Source organism: Anomalospiza imberbis, chromosome 11, assembly GCF_031753505.1.
Source record: "Anomalospiza imberbis isolate Cuckoo-Finch-1a 21T00152 chromosome 11, ASM3175350v1, whole genome shotgun sequence".
In the NCBI taxonomy this organism is placed as follows: Eukaryota; Metazoa; Chordata; class Aves; order Passeriformes; family Viduidae; genus Anomalospiza; species Anomalospiza imberbis.
In genome coordinates, this window is record NC_089691.1 from 16,228,041 (window position 1) to 16,248,196 (window position 20,156).

At 41.3% G+C, this 20,156-nt stretch overlaps 1 protein-coding gene across 6 annotated transcripts in view; it reads left to right on the forward strand.

Moving 5' to 3' along the window:
- The window catches only part of ATXN7 (ataxin 7), an 87,717-nt gene that overhangs the window by 50,724 nt on the left and 16,837 nt on the right, over positions 1-20,156 (forward strand). The gene's annotated exons all lie outside the window — the stretch shown is intronic.

Sequence of the window (20,156 nt, forward strand, 5' to 3'; positions counted from 1 at the left end):
CTCTTTGTGTATTTATACAGCTTATTTTTACATGGGTTCTGGTACAGTGTGAACTTGAACTGAAAGCTAAACTTACAGTGAACATTTGTAAAAAATATAGTAAGCTTCCAATCGCCAGTTAGCTTATTTATTTATTTTCAGAATTACGAATTTGTATTTGTTTTACTGGTCCAGTGGTTTTGTATATAAACAATGTAAAGAAGCTCTTGTTGTGTTGGTTGCCCAGTATTTAGAGAGGACTGAGAAAATGTGAAGTGCTGTGCCAGTTCAAGTGCTTGGTTACTTCCTCCAAGCCTGCCTGGGGTGGTTGGCAGTTCTGCTTTTCCATGCTCCTCTCAAGACTAGAAGTTAACCTCAAACAAGTTAATGCCAATATTTGGATAGGAGGTTTTTTGGAATTCAGGTTTTTGTTTCTTAAGAAACTCATGAGGTGTTTTCTGACCAACTCCTAATAAACATGACGGACAAAGCATCTTCTGAAGTAGTCCTGTGTCCCTGTGTGTGCATGTACACTCTCTTTTTTCTAGGCTAGTGCCCCTACTGGTTGGCTTGGTGTTTATAGGGATACGAGCTGGGTATGGGCAGGGAACCTCCTCTAGTGTGGAGAAAAAGGGCTAAGCTTTCATACATCTTCAATAATCCAATGCTTTGGCAAGAAAAGATATGCTCGCTTCTGCTTCCTTGAGACTGGAGAAGGGCCTTTCTGGACTGTGCAGAGGGTGAACTTCTTATCCTTTCTCCCTCTAACTTGGCTTTGTGTTATATTGCCTTATGGATTATAGTCCTACCCTTGCTGCTGGATCCTGATCCTGCAGTTGTGTCACACAGCGTGACTCAGAAAATAACCTGAATAGGTTTTGTGTCATAATTCTTAATCGTTTGCTTGTGATTCTGTGGATGGCTGTACTAATAATTTTTTTTAAACTCATGGTTTGTGGATATAAGTCTCCAGAGCTGTTGGGAACCAGAAGAAGAAAAGGCCATCTTGCTTTTCTTGCTCTGGTTGCTGTAAGCCTTTTTACTAGCCAAGAGCAAGTCTACCCCTTGCCAGTGAGATTCCTCACATGTCACAGAATATCAACTTAAGATGTCCAATAACTCCTTCTAAAATATCATATTAAACTGATTCTGACAGCTAAAAATAAATTTATGGGGGAGGACTGGATGATACAGAGTTCTGAGTGATGGCATATTGAATATTCCATCTTGAGGTCAGTAATATTGTAGTGATGGAGAACTGTGGATAGCTGCAGACACTTAAGGTTGTCTTTATGAAATGAGCAGGTGATTTCCAAACACTGTCTGACAAACAGGTGTCTGGTAGGAAGCAGCATTGTGTTTGTCCTTATGGACAGGTGGCAGGAGCAGCTCAGGAGCTGAATAGGTGCAGCATTGTGTCTTGAGCATGGCCATGGAAAGATGGCATGTTGTAATGCTGCTTGTACTGCTGTTAGACTTGTTACGTGAAGTTAATTCCAGCTCTTCTGTAAGCACTGTTTGCAATTTAAAAGGCACAGAGTGAACAGGGAACTGCAAACTGAAGGTATGGAAAGTATTTTTAAAAGTGGTAATAAATACTAACATAATGTTTCCATTCTGGATCACTTTGTGGAAGTGTGATTTCTAAATGTGAAAATTTCTCCAATACAAGCCTTACATCAGTGGCAGATTCATGCTTTAGGAGAAGCGTAGAAGGAGCAGATAGAAACGATGAGGTTATTCTTAGTGTTTCTTAAGCTCGTTCTGAACAATGAAGAGTCTTGGCGTGGGCTGTGGCGTGCAGAGGAAACAGGCGGGGTCATTCTGATGAGAAAAACAGGCTTGGGTGGGGTGAACATCATTAAAGGACCTTAGTTTGCCAATCTAATAGCCTCAGAAAGGTAAGAAGGCCGACTTGGTGATTTTGTGTAGCACTAGTTCTCAAAGCCACAGTTGTCCCTTAATTTAGAAAATTAAATATGAAAGCTGATAATATGGCAAGTGATTGATTACCAGACAATGATCTATTTTTTTTTTAACACTGTATAACTCATGAGAAGGAAATTGCTGAAGTCCTCAAAATGCATGGTTATTTTAAAAGAAAAAGTGTGTTATCATGATAACAAGAAAGTAAAGCACCCTTTGGATTCACCACAGTACATTTACCCTGAATTAAGTTTTTTATTGATGGTATGATTTCAGGGATTGAAAAACTCTGAAAATTTGCAGTACATCGATGTATCTTTTTGTTATGCTCTTAGGGTCTTTTATTTTTAATTGTTGCCAGAGAAGTATTAATCTCTTAAAATATTCTATAGCTCCTGGTTGTGTGTGTTGCTGTACTTGGTGTTTTTTGAAATTTGTCATGTGAAATTTTGTTTTCTGAAGTAGTAGAATATGCTCTGTTAAAATGTCACTTTTGTCAAAGGAAAGCTAAACAAGCTATTATTAAATCTAATGAGCTAATTACTTTCTTTCAAAGCATATTTGTGATAAACTACTTAACTAGGTAGGCTGAAAGTGCTTTGCAGGACATATGCTGGGTTTTTTCTCTGGACCATAAGTAGTCAGAAATAAATCAAATGTAACTTTATTAATTAGAATATGTCACATTTTTAGTAAAGTACTTTATTGATGCAAATGACAAATTTGTTTATATAACTGATTCTTTTGTATTTCATGCATTTGACTAGGAAAGATACTAATATAAAATTTAATTCTACTTTTTTATGCAATCCAAGCATGTGTTTGGGCTATGAATTTCCATTTTAGTAATTTATTCAGTGGTGTTGGTATATGTACTATGCTTGGTTTGTAAAGTTGGTACACATAACACCACCTGCAGGTTTGTTTTTAAGAGCAGTCTAATATAATGAGATATCTGAAGTCAGCTTGTGGCATTCCTTCTAGCCTGTGTACAATAGCTGGCTGGCAGGGCAGTGCAATGGCTTTAGCCCCTTGGCTTAGGGTGGCAGCACTGCTGGGGGCATGGTGTGGCAGGAGCCAGCCAGCCAAGGAAAAGTTGTTTCAAGACAAATCCTCTGTTCTGTCAGATCACAGATGTTTTCATTTGAGGGGCTAGGCAAGTGACTGCAGCCCTTTATTGCTCCTGTTCCTGCTGTTGCTTTGTGAATGGCTACACTTTCGTGCTATCAGCATCTTCCTTGGATGAGTCAAGATCAGTTCAGAGGTGAAAGATGGAAACAAGACAAAATGTTCAGGCACTGAGTCTTGTGGGTGAAGCACCTGGGATCACTCATCATGATGACCTATTCCCAGAAAGTGTTTTTCTCCAGGAGTATTTCTCTACACGCTGGATGATCGTGTGCCAGCTGTCACGCTCCTCAGGACAGCGGGATGTGCCAGTCTCCCTTTGATTTCCATTCTTTTCTCCCCAGAGACATGTTAGATACAGTTCTTGTGCTGCACCCAAAGGTTGCTCTTTGAGGAAGCCATCGTGACAGTTATTTCAGGTTGTTCGTGGAAGCCCTGAAGTGCCGTGGTTTTCAGGCTGTGTGACCTTTTGTTGGCATTTCAGCTGTTCCACAGGTTTATCTCATCTCCCTGTGGTTATCAGCCTCCTGGCTAATGAGAGCTGCCTCTTTGCCCTGGCTGGGCTGCTGTGTGGCTAAAAGAGAGCTCAGCAGTGTGAAAGTAGCATCAGGATAGAGATGTGTGGGGTTTCTTCCTTTTAACTTTCCTTTTCTTTTTTTTTTTTCAGAGATTTTTTTTCCCTCTGTGCCTTAGTTTCCATGAATACAAAGTAGAGTTAAACTCTCAGCAATAATAATGAAGCTACCTGTAAACTTACACTGAGAGTGCCCGTGACTCATGTAGTGATTGTGAAAACCATGAATATAGTACATGTTGGAAAGAGATGATGATAGTACGTCGGGCTGTTGAGTCACTGAAAAGCCATGTCAAGTGTTTTGATTAACTTCCATGGGTTTGGCACAGTGGCAAAGGTGAGCAACCACCGTGAGCTTTGCCTGCTGCTGCTGTCCTGAGAGCTGATGGGAAATTGCTTAAACATTTTGGTTTCCAATCAGTGCAGGTTTAAACCTGAAGTCTATGAATCAGAAGTGGGGTTATTATACAGATATGCCCATCATCTGTTGTGGTTTCTAGGAGGTTGTGGAATTGCAATAGAGCATCACACAACCTTTTACTTGGAGGGCAGATGCTGGCAGTAGAGAAAGAGATGTTTGCTGGTTAATTGGGTCCATCTTCTGAGTCTGTTGTCTTTTGTGATTCTCCTTCATCTGACTGCATAACCAAGGTCCTTCCTCCCTCAGCCAGGGCCCACACTCACCTTCCATTCGCAGGTCTCCAACAGTCCTAAAGGTTTTTTTTTTTTGTGTGTTGGTGTTAAGTGCCTGGATTCAGAGAGAGCAGGTGATACTTGTGACTTTAATTGAGAAAAATGATCTGTTAACGATCTCTGTTGGTGTGCTGATGTATTTTGGATGTGTATCATACATAACTTGAGTATTACAGTCCCTGCAGTGTTACATGTTTGGGTTCTTCTCGCACTATGAATTCAATATAAATTTCTCCTACTGTATTTTTGTTAAATTTGGCAGCAGCGAATTGTTCTGAAAGATCTGTCAGTATTTAATGTTTTTAAGTGGTTGGGTATGTATTGCTTGTTTGGGGTAGAATAAGAGAGTGTGTTCAGCATGGATTCATGGATTACAAAGTCAAAGTGTCTGTACAAGGCAGCATTTGAAGCTGATAAGAAAAGAAAGGAATGTACTGAATCTTGTTCCAAAGCCATTGGGTTATTGTTGCTTGGTTTTTGGGTTGGTTGGGGTATTTTTTTTTTTTGAGTGTGTTTGGTTTTTTTTTTTTTTTTTTTTTTTTTTTCTCCTCATGGGAGATTGCTTGAGCTCATCTTCATTTTGGAGGGCTAAGCCTTCATTATGGCCTGCATACTTTTGGCAGCAAGCAATTTGTTTCAGTGATTAATGTCCAGTGTTCACTAAAGTCTTTTTAAAGCAGTGTGAAAAGGTTTTTTATAAATTGTAAGAATTTTCTTGGATATCAGTGATCTTCTGTAGAAGTCAAACAACAAAAATAAACCTGAATATTCTGTGGTATGTCACAGATGTGCTGGAGCAATCTGCCAAGCATATTGCCAAACATGCACAGGTGGCATTTGGCATATTATGGCTCCAGTTAATGTATATGTTTTAACAAATTATCATTGGCAGCTTCTGTTTGAATGCACAGTCCTCCCACAGTAGTTCACACAGTCCAAGTTCCAGCAGCTGGATCTTAATCTGTGGGTCCAGCAACAACTAGTCTAATTTCTTAGTTGAAATTTGTGAAATTCTGTAGCTTTTGCAAGAATCGTCTTGGCATATAGCAGGGAATATGCTCAGAGGTCAGCACAGGATTCGTTTCAGAAGGAAAAGAAAAGTTTTAGTCATTTAGTCATTTTTAAATAAGGCATCATTAAATAAGAAATTATTATAATGTGGAAAGAAACTCTGTAAACATATTTTGAGCTTTGAATTTTGCACCCCCAAGCCATTAGCTGAATACCAAATGTGCCATGCAGATTTTACAGAGTGGTGGAGTTTGGTGCTGTGGTTACTTGTACCATCACAGACTGTTCACATGCAGAAGATTATTTTTGTACACAGAATGGCTGTGGTCTTGGTTTATTACATGAAAGCACAGGGAGTCTGAGAAGTTGATGGCAGTTTTCTAGTACAACTTCCTCCTTTTTTGTGGGTATGTGAGTTTGTCAAACTCTGGTTGAAGACATAAAGCAATTTTTAAGTATCAGCTAAGGAAAAAGTTGATGTTCAGCTTCCTATTTAGAAGATACTGATTATTCAGTTTACTTCTTATCATGTAACTCATGTTATTCTCTCTACAGCACTGTGTGTACTAAAACACTACAAACTTCAAGCGCTTGGTGTGCTTTAGGCTCTTGCCTTTAGTTAATATGAAATTAATTTTATGCTGTTCTGCCATAGCAGAAGACCTAGGTGCAAAAGTCCTTTTGGTTTAATATTGGCTTTAAAAAATACTTTGGTTTTAAAAAATCCTTTGGTTTAGTATTGAAGAGAGAGTATATTCTTGTTATTCTGTTCTTACTTAAATGTTAAAAATATTTTAAACTGGTCTAACATACAAAATTATGCAAGGGTTCCATGAGAACCCTGCTCCTTTATAAAGTTCTCCTTGCTGGGTATTTGCTTGGACACTGGGACTGACTGCTCTCTTTTCAAAACAAATGTTGATGGGGAAGAACAAGTAGAAAGAAAGAAAAACAAATATTTTATCTTTGTGGGAAAAGAAGAAGCAGTGCCATGTTCACTATCACAGAAACAGTAGTTCAGCAAGAGGGAGAAAGCATATTCATCAATAGATTGGAATAAGATCTAAAGAGAACAAGTGATTCCAATAAGAAGTTGCTATTGAGTGTACATGACTACAGCTTCACTTTGAAAGCAGCCAGGTAGGATAGTTGCATCAGGTCTACAATTAGAAATGACTGACAATGAGAGGACTTAACCAATCTAGAATCAAGGCTGAGTTACATCACTTAGAACTCATTTTGTGAGAGGAAACGGCGCGTGGAGCTGGATACAGCTCTCCCAGCCACCAGGATCAGGGAAGGCCATTCTGCATCAGCTTACGTGATCCACATCCTTGGAAGGTTTCCTTCACAGCTAAAAGGGTTCTTTCTGCTGCCTAAGCCACTCCTCCAGGCTGGAGCGCAGCCAGGGGAGGTGGCACACACTGAGGACAGGCTATGGGCACGCAGGGTCTGGCACACTGCCCTAAGCCGGGGGCAGGAGAACGAAGCTGCAACCTGCTTAAGAGCTGGGGAGGTGGAAGTAGCCTCAGTTGAAGTAAAAAAGAGACAAATTTCTACTGTTCTAGAGAGATGGGAATGTGCCAGAGCCATGGAGATACAAACTTGGTGTTGGAGGGTGGGGTTAGTAGTAGTTTAATTTCAAAAGCTAACCACATGCAGATGAATTATTTATAAGGACTTTCTCATTTGTTTTTTGGGGAGAAGTGAGTTCTCATGAACTGTCTAGATTATTCCAAGAACTGCAAACCTCAGTGAATACCACAGTGCTTTGTGATTCCAGGGAGGAGTATTCTGGGAAGCTTGTAAAATTGTTTTGAGTATTGAACTGTCATGAAGAAAATAATTTTTGGTTGTTTTTTTGCCTATTTCCCCCCCCCCCCCCATGGAAGTACATAGTTTCCAGTTGCACAGACTGTACCCTCTCCTCTCAGCATCTGACTCTTGAATAGCTGCTGTGTTTGGGATGGTCTCTTTCTCTGCAAGCACAACTTCATAGGTCAGACAGGAAATCCCATCAGTTACCGTCATGTACAATACTTCTTGCAAAGATACCAGTGCACCCAGTACGGCTGGCTGTGCAGCACCTGCCTGGGACAGTGGTGCCCAGCTTTGGCAGGGCTGCCTCAGCACAGCTGGAATTAAGTGGTTTGCAGTCTGTGTGTGTGTCCGAGGAGGGGGAAGAGAGGACACCAGGGAACACCTAAAAAGAGAAATGTTAAACAAAGAAATTGAGTAAAATACATATAAAAAGAAGTAGATGGAGACAATAAGGAGGAAGCGAATTAAGGAAAGTAGAACAAAATTGCCTTGGAGGAGGGAGATTGAAGTAGACACAGTGCTGGTTTTATTACTCTGTAACAAGGGGTAAAGTGGTAGAAAGGAGGAGAGGCTAAACAGGGCAAAACAAACAAAAGCTTTTTCACAAGTTTTTCCTCTCTCAGTATTTTGGCAGCAATACTATTAATGTGGTTTGTGTAATGCTGTGATGTTCTTGGATTTTGCACATTTTGGTGAGGGGTAATGGCAACAAGAATGTATCCTACTTGAGACGTCTCCTGGCTTTATCAGGCACTGAACATCAAGGGAAGAGATGGATATATGCATGTGTGTGCACTTAGTAATAGTTCATCTTTGATTTCTTTTGCATTCCTTTTACTGTTTATGTTTGGACTTCTTAATGTTATTCCACAATTCTCATTTTCTATAGTGTGAATAATATTTTTTTTAGACAGTAAGATGTATGTGTAGCCTTCAGCAGCTTTTGCTATTAGAAGAATGACCCCCAGAGAAGATGAGGTGTAGTGTGCTAGGTGGAAAAAAGTTATCCATGCTAGACCACCATAAAAACAATGTTTTGTAGGAACTTCACCTGCCACCTCTGGAAAAGTAGGCGTCATTTTAAAATCTATATTCTCACCTACAGCAATAGTGCACTGAATGGTAACCAGGCATTAGGCATGAGTCAAGCTTTTGGAAAGACTTGGGACAGTATATTTCTTACCAAATAAAAAGAAATCTGTAACATTTTGGTTTTAGACACAGCTAAAAAGTAGCTGCTATTTACTTTAGTTGGGCATTATGTAGTTTTCACCTGTTAATTATTTGGTTTTGATCACCAGTTTGCTGGCTTTTTAGAAAGAAACATTATACTGCCTTGAGGGGTTTTTTTTCTTCCAAGCAATATGATACACTTAAAAACTAACATGATACACTTTAAGTCTAGAAAACTGTGTTTTTAAGATACAACCAGAAGAGGGAGTGTATAACACTTTCTATACAATGAAACCTGTAAATTTATTGATCAAGAGCAATCAATAACCACATGGCTTTTTTTTAAGTTAAAAAAATAACTGCAGGGTCAAATTCACTTTCAAAATAACACAATTAATGCCACCTTTTAAGCTTCTCATTAGGCTTAATTCAGTTTAACACTAAATAATTATATCCAAGTAATGTAAATGGCCTGGAAGGCAATTCAGATTTCTAAGTGGTGTGTTGTGTCTACCTGTAACAAATATTCAAACAGCTTTTCAGTAGCAGTCTTTGATTAGCTCTTGCATTATCCAACTCTGTGAGAGCTCCATAACAGTATGGATCAGTTAAAATACCTTTTTAAAATGTAGAAAATAAACAGGAATAGATAAGTATTATATGTAATTTTATGTAAGTTTGTAATAATATTATTGTCTAATAGGCCGTCATTAGCTATCTCAGGCAGTAACAGCCAAAGTACTTCCAAACCTTATTATCTCCTAATTGATGAAACAAATATGTCATGTAGTGTTTGTATAGAAAATAATTATTTTTACTCTAATTTGTGTAAATATTCCTGCAGTTGCTGTGCAGCTGGGAAGCAGGTTAATCTTTTCAACAATACCAAAAAATGTAGGAAAAACATTTGTGCCTTATGCAAGTTCTGCTGTGTCAGAGTGCTGCTGGCCATAAAGGCAGCAATCTTGTTTTGTTTCACCAAGTTGCATTAAAGAAAGAAGGACCACTGTCAAGAGATTCTTGTCCTATTTTCTGTTCTCTCTTCCCTCAATAACGAGTTGCCCAGGTTGGTATGACTCTCTCCCTCTGTACTGCTTTGTAAAGGATGCAATTAGACCAGGCTCCTGCAGGGTTGAAGCAGTTCCTACCTGAGTTTTTCCTTGTTGTTTGGCAAGTCAGAAAACCTTTAATTTACAATTCTATATGAATTAGCTTTCAAAAAGGAAGCCTTCTTTCTTTTAGCCAGATCACCTTCTTATGTTTTTACCCCACAGGATTTTCTCCCTCTGCCAGGCCAGGAGCAGTTTTGTGCTATGTCCTCCCTGTGTGACCCTGCAGGTTGCAAAGAACCTGTTTGTCATGTCTGGCTCTTGGAAAAGCCCTGCTTTCTGTGGAGCATTGTGGTGAATTCTCTGCATTAGGTAGAAGGTGTGCCCCTTTCAGGGCACCCTTCCACCTTTGAGCCTAAAACTTTCCGATGTTTGTAGATTATCTGTAGAGCTGGGTTGGAGCTGTCATTTTTATGTGATGTACACTGGGAGTTTTAAGAGCTGTTCATCACTGTGTGATGGTACATATGGTACTCACATGGAATTCATGGCTCTTCTTGCTAAGAGGAAAATCGGCTGTGTTTCTTTTGTTACTGCATGGCTGAAGTTGTTACCTGAGTTCTTAAACATTTTGGTTTCTGTTGTATTAGGGTGGGCTTCATGAAGTAATTGTTTTTACTTCTTTCACTTTTCTAGATTATAATGAGAAGCCCTACAGTATTCTGTAAAAACTCTGGCCCTGCTCATCAGTGGCATGAGCTTGCACTCATTTTCTTCAGTTTCATTTTGGCTTGCAGCCTCTGACAAGCTACATGTAACCATGTATATGCCTGGAAAAATGCCACACTGGCTCTCTCCTGGCCCCTAAGGTCAGAGGAAAGGTTTTTAAACTGCTACAGTTCAGTCCCCTCCCCATCACAGTGGACATGTACCAAAGGTCATCATGTGGGTCACAAAGCAATCTACCAGCTAGCTTCTAAAAATACCTGGGAGTGCTTTAATAGCCATAGAAATTATATAAACTTATATATGTGTGTGGTATTGCAAGGCTTGATGCTCACATCTTGCTTGCCATAGACTGAAAATGACACCTAGGAACTGGTCAGTGCCAAGTTTGTATCGCTGTAGGAGTTGTCTCTCTTCAGATTGAGGATGGGCACTGACCTTTTGGTCCATACTTATCTTCTTTTTCTGTGATTACAAGAACATACTAGGATGGCTGGAGTTGGCAGATAGTTAGGATGTGGTGAAAGCCCTGCAGAGCTCCTGAACTCTTTGCTATTTCCTCTGCCCTGTCCCCGTTGTCCAGGTGGCAGAGATTCACAATAGCTGTGGCTGTACACTTGAAATCTAATGGACTCAATGTCCTTTACTGATTTTAGTCCCTGGAAATGACACAATTCTGTACAGAAACTTCATTCTATGTGTACACATGTGCTGCATGAGTAGCAGTTATATTTTGTATTTCTGGTGTAAACAAGCATGTTGTGTAAGTGGAGTTGATACTAAGGCATAAAATGCTGTCACTTGATTGTGCACCAACAAGCCTGTCAAGTTGTTCCTCTGTACTAAGTCATCTATTTTATTTTGGACTCGCTCCAGTTTTCTGAAACCTGAGGAACTTCTAAGCTTGCTTACTTGGAAAAGAAAACATCAAAACCAGTAATCTTGCCCAATATATTTGTTTTGTTCTGCAGCATGTAAAACACTCTCCAAAGTGGCAGCTGCTAGAGAAAAAAAAAAATCCACGTATTTCAAAATGCATTGCCTTGTGGTTCTGGGAATTTAATTCATTCTGGTACTTCAGAGCACTTGTTTCCAAATACAACACAGTAGCACTACTTTTTAAAAATTTTGCTTCTTTTTTACTCAGGCTGGCTGTGTGGTGTCATGTAGCAAATCGAGGGGTTCTTTCCATGCACACCCCATAGCAGCAAAGTTGATTTTCTAAGTAACCATGCTGGAGTCCTCAATTGATCAACTTTCAGATGTTTGATGTTGGCTCAAGGCCCATTATTCTCTTCCTTCCAGGAAGAATAATAATAGTAGCCAGTAACCAAACAATCTCTTTAAAGCAAAATATTTACAACAAAATCATCTTAGAGAGTACTAAATGTAAACATAAGCAGGCTGCAGTGTAAGCAAGCCCAGCTTATGCACTGTTGATATCAATCAGATGAAATTCCTTGGAAGTCTGATTTTTTTCCATGTACCCCTCAAAGCTTCTAGGAGCTGGCACACTTGTCGTTACTGCAGCTCACAACGCAGTTCGTTTCTGTGCCCAGTTCTTACGCCTGCAGCCCTCTCCCTGGGGTCAAGTCACAGTTTAATTCTTGCTAGTCCTCGCTCAGTTCACTGCCAGCTTTGGCACAAGCAGGCATTTGGTTTGTGACACTGTCAGCCCTTTGAGCGGATGGCTCTGCTCTTTGTTGTGGACAGAGCAGATGGTGCAGAGGCTCAGACTGAGTGGTCAGGATTGGGGGAGAGGGCAGGAATGCTTTTTGCCTGTGGCAGTATTAGCTCGCAGCAGCCGGTTTAAAGTGGTTGTGAAATTGGTGCTTGAGTTTGCTGAATTTTTGAGAAAGGATAAGTGAGTCTTAATATGTGGTGAAGACAGTGAAGCCTAGTTGTCTGTGGTTTTGTCCTGTGTGTTTTGCCATCACTCTCCTACTGCTGCACCTCCTGCTCTGTGCACTGACATAGCTTCAGTTTTCATGTCATGTCGTGTTTTGCTTTTTGTTTTTTCTGTTTTTTTTTTCTGACCAATTTAATAAGACATGTGCACGACTGGGCTGGAATGTGCTCGTGGTGTCCAGCCAGCAAAGATCTTCCTGCCTTCCTTCTGTAACAGTACCAAAGAAGTCCTACCTTTGCTGTGTGAATGCTGCTTTTATTGTTAATGATAAACACCAGTATCTTCAGAACATCTCCCAGCAGGGGTTGGGAGGACACCATCTCAAATCCAGCTCTTCAGTTTTACGACAGTCAGCCTAATTTTGAAATACAGACCACTGTAATATAGACAAGTGGAAGGAGATGTGATAGAGCTGCATTTATCTCACTTCACAAAACCAGACAAGAAATGCTAGTAAAAGACTGGCTGGAGAATTTTTATTCTTAAAATCAATTTTCCTGGCAATGCAAAATGTTCAGGATACTTCAACTTCTGGATTCTCTCCATTCCCCCAGTTTTATTCTTGTTTGTTTGTTTTCAGTTTCTTGACATTCTGCAGTACTCATTCATACAAGGGAGCTACTCTGTGTGTGTGTAGTGATAGCATCACAAATTATATAAATACCTTTTTGTGTTTCATGTGTTCAGTGAGAAAATAAAAAAAAAAGGGGGGGGGTTGATGCTGTACTTTATCTGGAATGGTAGGAAGCAAACTTTCTTCTATTGCAATGGTTTTGGCACAGTTCAAGTTGTCCTTCTTGGGTGATTGTGTAACACCAAGACCTGGAAATGGGGTTCTCTGCAGTGATTCAAATCAAACTGCTTCTCTCCCTGCTGCACTGTCCTGAAGCCAGAGCAGGAGTCTCCTCTCTGCAGCTTCGTTCCCTGGGAGCGAGCAGAGTGTGCAGGTGGGTGTTCTCTGTGTATGGATCTGCACAGTGCATTATCACAGCTTGCAGGGTTAATTTTAGCCTTCTGAACACAGGTATTAACTGATGGTATGAGTGTTTATATTGAATCTAATGTTGTTGATGTTTTGGGGATTTTATTCAATGGCTTCAAGTATTGTTGATAGAAAATAGGACCTCTTGCAATATTTAGTACCAGGAAAAGAACTTACTAATTTCATTGCCTTATATAATGGATTGCTTTTATTACATTAAGTAAAATTACTTTTGCATTTGTCACAGTACACTGGCAGCACATGATTTCACTGTGCCATATGCACAATGCATTTCAAGGTGAAACCTTATGAATATTTACTGCATAATGTTACTCAGAAGCCTTTAGACATTGGAAAATAGTAGGTAAAAATGCCTGGATCGAGGCAGTTGGCATATATGCTCCTGCTAGAACATAAGGAGGCAAAAAATCCCATTGTATTCTCTGGGCTATTGTGTGCCTTCCCGTGGGCCCAGGCTGCTCTCTCCCTGTGTGAGTGTCCCGTCATGCCTCTCCCTTCCATTCCAGCTCCTGCCTTGATGCCCAGCTGCTGGGGTTTCTTAGCAGTTGGGTTCTTTGTCCTCACTCTTACCCAGAAGGAAGACAGCTTTCTGCATTGTTCCGTGTGGGAATTACATTGCCTGGTCTTGGTCAGTTTATTTGTGGAACAAGCAACAGAATAAAACTTATTTGCCTTCTTGTCCTTAAAATAAGAATGGGCCAAATCAAAGACTAGGAATTCTAGTTTCTAGCAAATACATCAGTGCTGGTTCCCCACATAGTATTTTGAAGTCAAGAATTTTGTGAACCACTAAAATCTGTTGGAGACTTACCCACTTTTAATTACGAGCGTGAAGTAGAGGAGTGTACAGTAGAAACAAATCCTCCAAAAACATGCATGCCTCTGGTACTAATTTTAGTGGTGGAAGGAGTAGTGTTTCAAAAAGAGCATAATCCAAGGAAATGTCTTTGTATTCCTCCGTTGTCATTAACAATTAATGGGTAGGTGACATGAGCTGTCAACTTCTTGAAATTTGGAGCCACAGAGGAGCTAGTTGTTGTCTAATATTCTGAGTGCATAGACATGGGAACATTAGTATTTAGTATCTGTGGTTTAGGATTTAGTATTGATTTCTAAGCTTGGTAATGAGAGCAGTAAACCTCCAGGTTTCTGCAAGTTTCTTTAAATAAAAAAAAAAAACCCCAACCCTAAAAAAGCCTAGTCTGCTGAAATAGTACTCCCTTCTTCTGTTTAAACCTTCTTAATGAAGAAAAGTAGTATTATAACACACTGATGCTAATACACAAAGGTGTTTGTACAAGCCAGCTGCCTGTCTTCTTGGCAAACTTCTTATTTTAGTGAAAAAGTAATTTGCTTGGTTTTAAAAATGAATTTGTGTGTAATCTGATAAGTGAGGGAAGACCAAAAATTTCAGCTTTGATTATGGTAACTTAAAATACGAGCAAAAGCCACAAACTGGTTTTTCCTATTCCTTCTGTCAGCAGATATGCTGTAATTTTTATAAGCGATTACTTAGGAAATGGTCCAGAAATCAATCATTTGGTAAAAATTAGATTTTACTGTCCATGTGCTGGCTTTGGGTGGAAATCAGACCTTGACAGTCAGACCTCAAAGCATGGGGACTTAGGATGTGGAACACGTCTGGAAGCTGAACTGGAGTGGATTTTTGCTGCTGGAAAAGCACAGCAGGAGTATCTGCCAGGGCGGCAGGGGTTGTGTCCCTCAGAGCACCGGCACCCGGGGAGCTGCAGCTCTGGGGGTGGTGGGTGCCCCCAGGCTGGGCCATGTCACCCGAGGTGGGGGTGGCTGGTGACAGGCACGTTTGCTGGAGAAATTGTCCTGGAGCCGCTGGCAAGGCCTGGCAGCTCTCCGTGGGAATCGCCAGAGCATCCACGGAGCCTGGCGCCGTGGCTGTGTCTGAGCGGTGCCGGTGCCACCCCCAGCGTGGCTGGCAGCAGCTTTGCGGGTGAAGCCGGGGCCGGGCAGGGGTCTGGGGGCACTGGTGGCCGCGGGGTGCCGAGGCCGGCCCGGAGCTCCCGAGGCCGGCCCGGAGCTCCCGAGGCCGGCCCGGAGCTCCCGAGGCCGGCCCGGAGCTCCCGAGGCCAGCCCGGCGTGTGCCCGAGGCCGGCCCGGAGCTCCCGAGGCCGGCCCGGAGCTCCCGAGGCCGGCCCGGAGCTCCGAGGCCAGCCCGGAGCTCCCGAGGCCGGCCCGGAGCTCCCGAGGCCGGCCCGGAGCTCCCGAGGCCGGCCCGGAGCTCCCGAGGCCGGCCCGGAGCTCCGAGGCCGGCCCGGATGTGGCCGGCGGCACTGCCTGCGGGGCCGCGGGCCTCGGCCAGCTCTGTGGAAAATCCCACAGCGAGGGATTAAACACTGCAGGCGGCCCCGTGAGCCCTTCTGAAATGTCACCGGAGCCGTCTGGCACGGCTCCAAACGCGGGCGGGCAGCGAGCTGGCCACGGACAGGGACAAAGCCCGGAGCTCTGATCCTCAGAGCTGCAGGCCGGGCAGAGGCACTGCCCGGCGGGGCCAGACGCTGCTTTGAGTTGATTGCCTGCGGAAACCTGAAAATCCCCAGAAGCCACAGCTCAGATGGGGAGACTGGCAAGAGTGAAAAAAAAAAATAAAAAAAAAAAAAAGGCAATCAAACGATAGACAGCCGATTGCAGTCTTGTCAGCCCCTTAGATAAATTGGCAGCTGTTAATCAAAATGTTAATTAAAGAAACTTGTAAGAGTGTGCTCATTTTAGCTTGTTTTCCTGAGCGTGCTCACCCGTGTGATGTGTAAATCGGAGGGCGAGCGGCTCGTGTTGCACTCCGCGGATGGCTGGCTGTGCGCAGGAGGGGCTGGGCTCCGGGGGAAATGGGAAATGCAGGCACAGCCTGCATCTGTCAAGTGCAGTCATGTTTTTCATTTAAAAGGTTAAACTGCACAAACATTTTAGTTAGCACGTCCTAATTACAGCGTTGCTCCATTCTTTCAAAAGGAAGTGTGAAAAGGCTGGTAATATTTAATTTGAAAGACACTATTGTGCAGGCACAGTAGGTCTGTGCCCTCATTTGACTGTATTAGTGATTTCCCTAGGATTTTGCTGCAGTAAATTTTTAATTAGTGTAAAGTTAACGTGGTCAGTGTTTTTAAACATGAAAACAGTTTCATGCCAATTGTGATTGATCAGTGATAATGAAATAAGCAGCAATGATCTTTTTTTTATCCTTCAGAACTTATTAATGCCTAAAAATGTTAGATTGGGGTAAAGTAAGGTAAGGATTTTACTTAAAAGAAAAAAAAAAACATGTTATTTGCTTTCCATTGATGTTGCAAATTGCATGTTTACATTTCAAGGGATTTCAAATTTTGGAAATTTGAAAAATACTGCAATACCGCTGATTTGCTTCCTGTTGTCCTTTTCCATTGTGGAAGAGTTAAACATTTTGTGCTTAAAACCTCAGAAGAGAAAGAGGGGTGCTAGCTGTAGAGTCGGAATCCGATGCTGTTCTCATTTCTTGATGAGTTTTTCCTGCAGGTGGGCACTGCCCCTCAGTGTGGAGTGCCCTCTTTAAGGGAAGCACGTGGGTTGTCACATCTGTAGGTGTGCAGGTACAGGGACAGGTGAGACACGGGTGTGACATCAGAGAGAGCCCCGGGAGCTCCCTCCTCACTTCCATCAGCAGAGAGGGACTTGGAAATTGGCCCGTTCAAATAGCCATGCACGTGGTTGTATTTTAATCTTACAAAGCTCTTGTATCATGGCAGTGGATGTCACTAGTTAGTCATGCAGTACGTAAGAAAAATATTTGTGCTCACTGTGCTTTTATCCTCTAGTTTCTTAATGACAAATCCAAAGAATGTGATTTCCTTAGCTGACATCACTATTTTTGAGAACACCCTGTGATATTTCCTCCTATTTCCATGCTCAAAACAAAGTCAATTCTCTCTTGTTGATCTCTTTTGTGTGGAGAGCTTTCCATTTCAAGGCCTTTCTTTTATACCCATCTTCAGAACTTTGAGTTAGCTGTAGCCCCCTTTGTATTTTGGTTCACTAACAGCTTTTAAGCAAGTTTTCATTGTCAGCACCTTTTCTTTTGTAGCAGAACTGAGTCTGACAGTCAACATACAACATTTAAAGTTTGCTAGGTGTAAAGAAATAGCTACAGGGGAAAACATTTAATTCCCAATCTGGCATGAATAGAAGCATTAGGAAGATGAAAGCCAGGCAGGCATTTGGATAGGTGATATCATCTGAAGTCACACACAGTATTATATTGCTTGATGAGGTCCTCTCAGGAGCACTGTTGATGCTGAAGAGGAAGAACATGGTGTGAGAGATGTCAGTCTAATTTCTGGGTAGAGTAGGCAGAGAGAGAGAAAAGCAGAAATTAGGTGGTGGTTCTTCCCTTTTTTATTTGCATCTTTCAACACACCATTCTTTATTAATCTTTTGTTTAGTAAGTTTTTAGTAAAGTTTTTAGTAAACTTTGCAATAATGTTGGGGTGAGGTATTTTGAATTTGCTTTATACTTTTTTCGAAAAGTTGAAGCTTTTCTTTATTGTCATTCAGAGCAAACATAAACAGCTGGAAAAGGGTTGTCTTGCATTTTTGAGAAAGCTGACCCAGAGTGTCAAAGCTGACCCTCAGTGCATCTTGAGGCACTGCTGATCTTTACTGCTTACCTCTCTTGATGCTCTTGTTTGTCATCACTGTGGCTTTTCTGAAGCTTGTTTCAAAAAAGATTTTTTTTTAATAGTGGAAGAATGACTTACTCAGTAGCTGCCTTTTAATCAGACAGTGCAGGTATCAGTGCAGTTGTCATGTCATCAACAGGCTGCACAGAGATTAGTGTTCATAGTGTGGATGTTATAATCTCTCCATGACCCCATTACCCTCTAAGACACTCTACTGTCCTTCTATAATAACTTTGCCATATTTGTATTTCAGTGCCTAACAGATTTACAGGACAATTAATGACCACATTTCACTGGGGAACTGTACCAGAAGTTTGGGCTTGGATGTTAAAGCCCTTGCATTTGGGTTTACCTGAGCAAGGAGGAGGATGGGTGAACATCCTTCTCTGGGTGACGAGGGGAGACTTTCCAACAGTTCATCTCCCTGGCTCCATTTTTGTTTGTGGTTCTGCTCCATGAATAATTTAGTGTCCTGCTTCTATCAGTTTTCCCACACTGTTCTCAAGAGTTTTACTGGTCTGAGGGGGCTCTGAATAGCTCAAGCAAACCTGTTGGGAGTGTTCTTAATTCCAGTTTGCCACTACACAACACAGAAAAACCCCAGTCTGCCTGCAGGCTTGGGATGGCACTATGTTTGATGGCTATTTTATATCTCTTAGGGGAAACCCCATGTATATTACAGAGGAATTTTAAATCCAGTGGAAATTGATTACAGGACTACTTCTGTGCTGAATACAAGGGGTTTTGAAAGGATTAGTAACAAATAAGGAAAAATGAAAAAACTGGTTGTGGAGGGGCAGCAGTTGGGAAGGGGAGATACTTGAAGGTTATTTATTTAAATACATTAATTTATTGTCATATTCTTAATAACTGTGTTTGCAATCTGCTCCTCACTCTCTTTCCTGTGGTGGCAATCTTGGCTGTCAGGGGAGGTGTGCTGGGTTTGGGGCCATTTTGCAGCAGGTACCACAGAGGAGATGACATTCCTGCCCAGGTAGTGTGTGTTACTAGAGAATTAAAAGCCATTCTGGGTATGCTGTAGTTATACCATAAAAAATAATAATTTATCCTAAATTAGTTACATAATAATCTCCTCTTTGAAATATTTCAAAGTACTGAAGTTGGCATTCAGGATCTTACTAATGAGGATGATCACTTTCCATTTCTCCCTCTCTTTTCTTTAATGTCAGCAACAAAACTGACCCTGCTTATGCATAATTTAACACACCTTTATTGAACATATTTTGCACAGTGATCACTTGTGAGTGGATTTTAGTTCTCCAAAATAAATGTCTAGGAAAACTGTAAACTTACTGTGCTGAATATTTCTAAAGTGAGGAAGTGGAAGACATAAGGTTGCCTCAGTATTGCTTGGACATTATCTGTTTAAAGATATTATATATGGCTGTTTCTTAGTGCCACAAGCATATGTGACTGTCAGTTGATTTCTTCTTGTGGTTTTACTAACACTGATAAACTAATCATATCAGCTGCCAGATGCAAACCAAGTTTTTTTATGAAACAGTGAGACAAAGCATCTCAGGACATGACAGATAGTACTGGTGCCCATCAGGCCTCGTTGGTCTGTCATACAGGCTGCATGGGATCCATTAATACTCTGTTTTGTAACCTTCTTGCTGGAGTGAAGATGGCTTTGTTCAGCTGCTCTCTGTTCAGCTAAATGTGTAAGATCAAACACCACACAGTTGGAGTGACCTCATCCTGACTTGGAGTGTGCACAGAATTGATGGCATGATTAAAGGGACATCAGTGGAAGATTAAGGCAGAATCCTTGGTATCTAGGTCCCGTGATTAGAGCAGGATAATGAAGCAGCAATAAGTGAGCGAGCAGCAGATCAAGCTCCTGCACAGACTAAGCAGCTGCACACTGCCAGGGTGGCAGCAAAGGAAGAGTAATTTGCCTGCTATGCCTGTGATTGTTTTAGTTCCCAGTTTCTCCTGCAAAATCTTCATGGACCTAATTTTTTTTTCTTTGTCTTTGTGAGATCAGAGTGCTGGTGGACTAGAGCTGAAAAAGGGATTTTAGTTGCTTACTAAGTAAAATCTGGAGCTATGTTGAGGTGCCCTTCCATAGCAGTGTCTGTGCTTTGGTGTCATGTCATGGATCTGAGCTTCCTGGAGAAATAAGAAGACCAAGGCAATTAGCTCTCCGAGTCAATTAGCTCCCCATTATTCTAGGAATGAAATTCTCTTACTGACAGGAAATAAGTTTTTTTCCTCAGGTAAAGATGTTTGTTTTAATATGCCTGTCTAAATTTCTCATATGACAAGACACACAGTAGCTCAGTATGATCGAGAAACGGGAAAATTTGTTTCAAGTTTCACAATTATTGTGCTTATACTTCATAATACAGACATGAAATAATTGCTTAAGCATAAAGGGGTTTTTGTTTTGTTTCAATATATACATTTAATCCTATAGTTTGAGGAGTTCTCTAGCACTTATTCTACACAATACTCT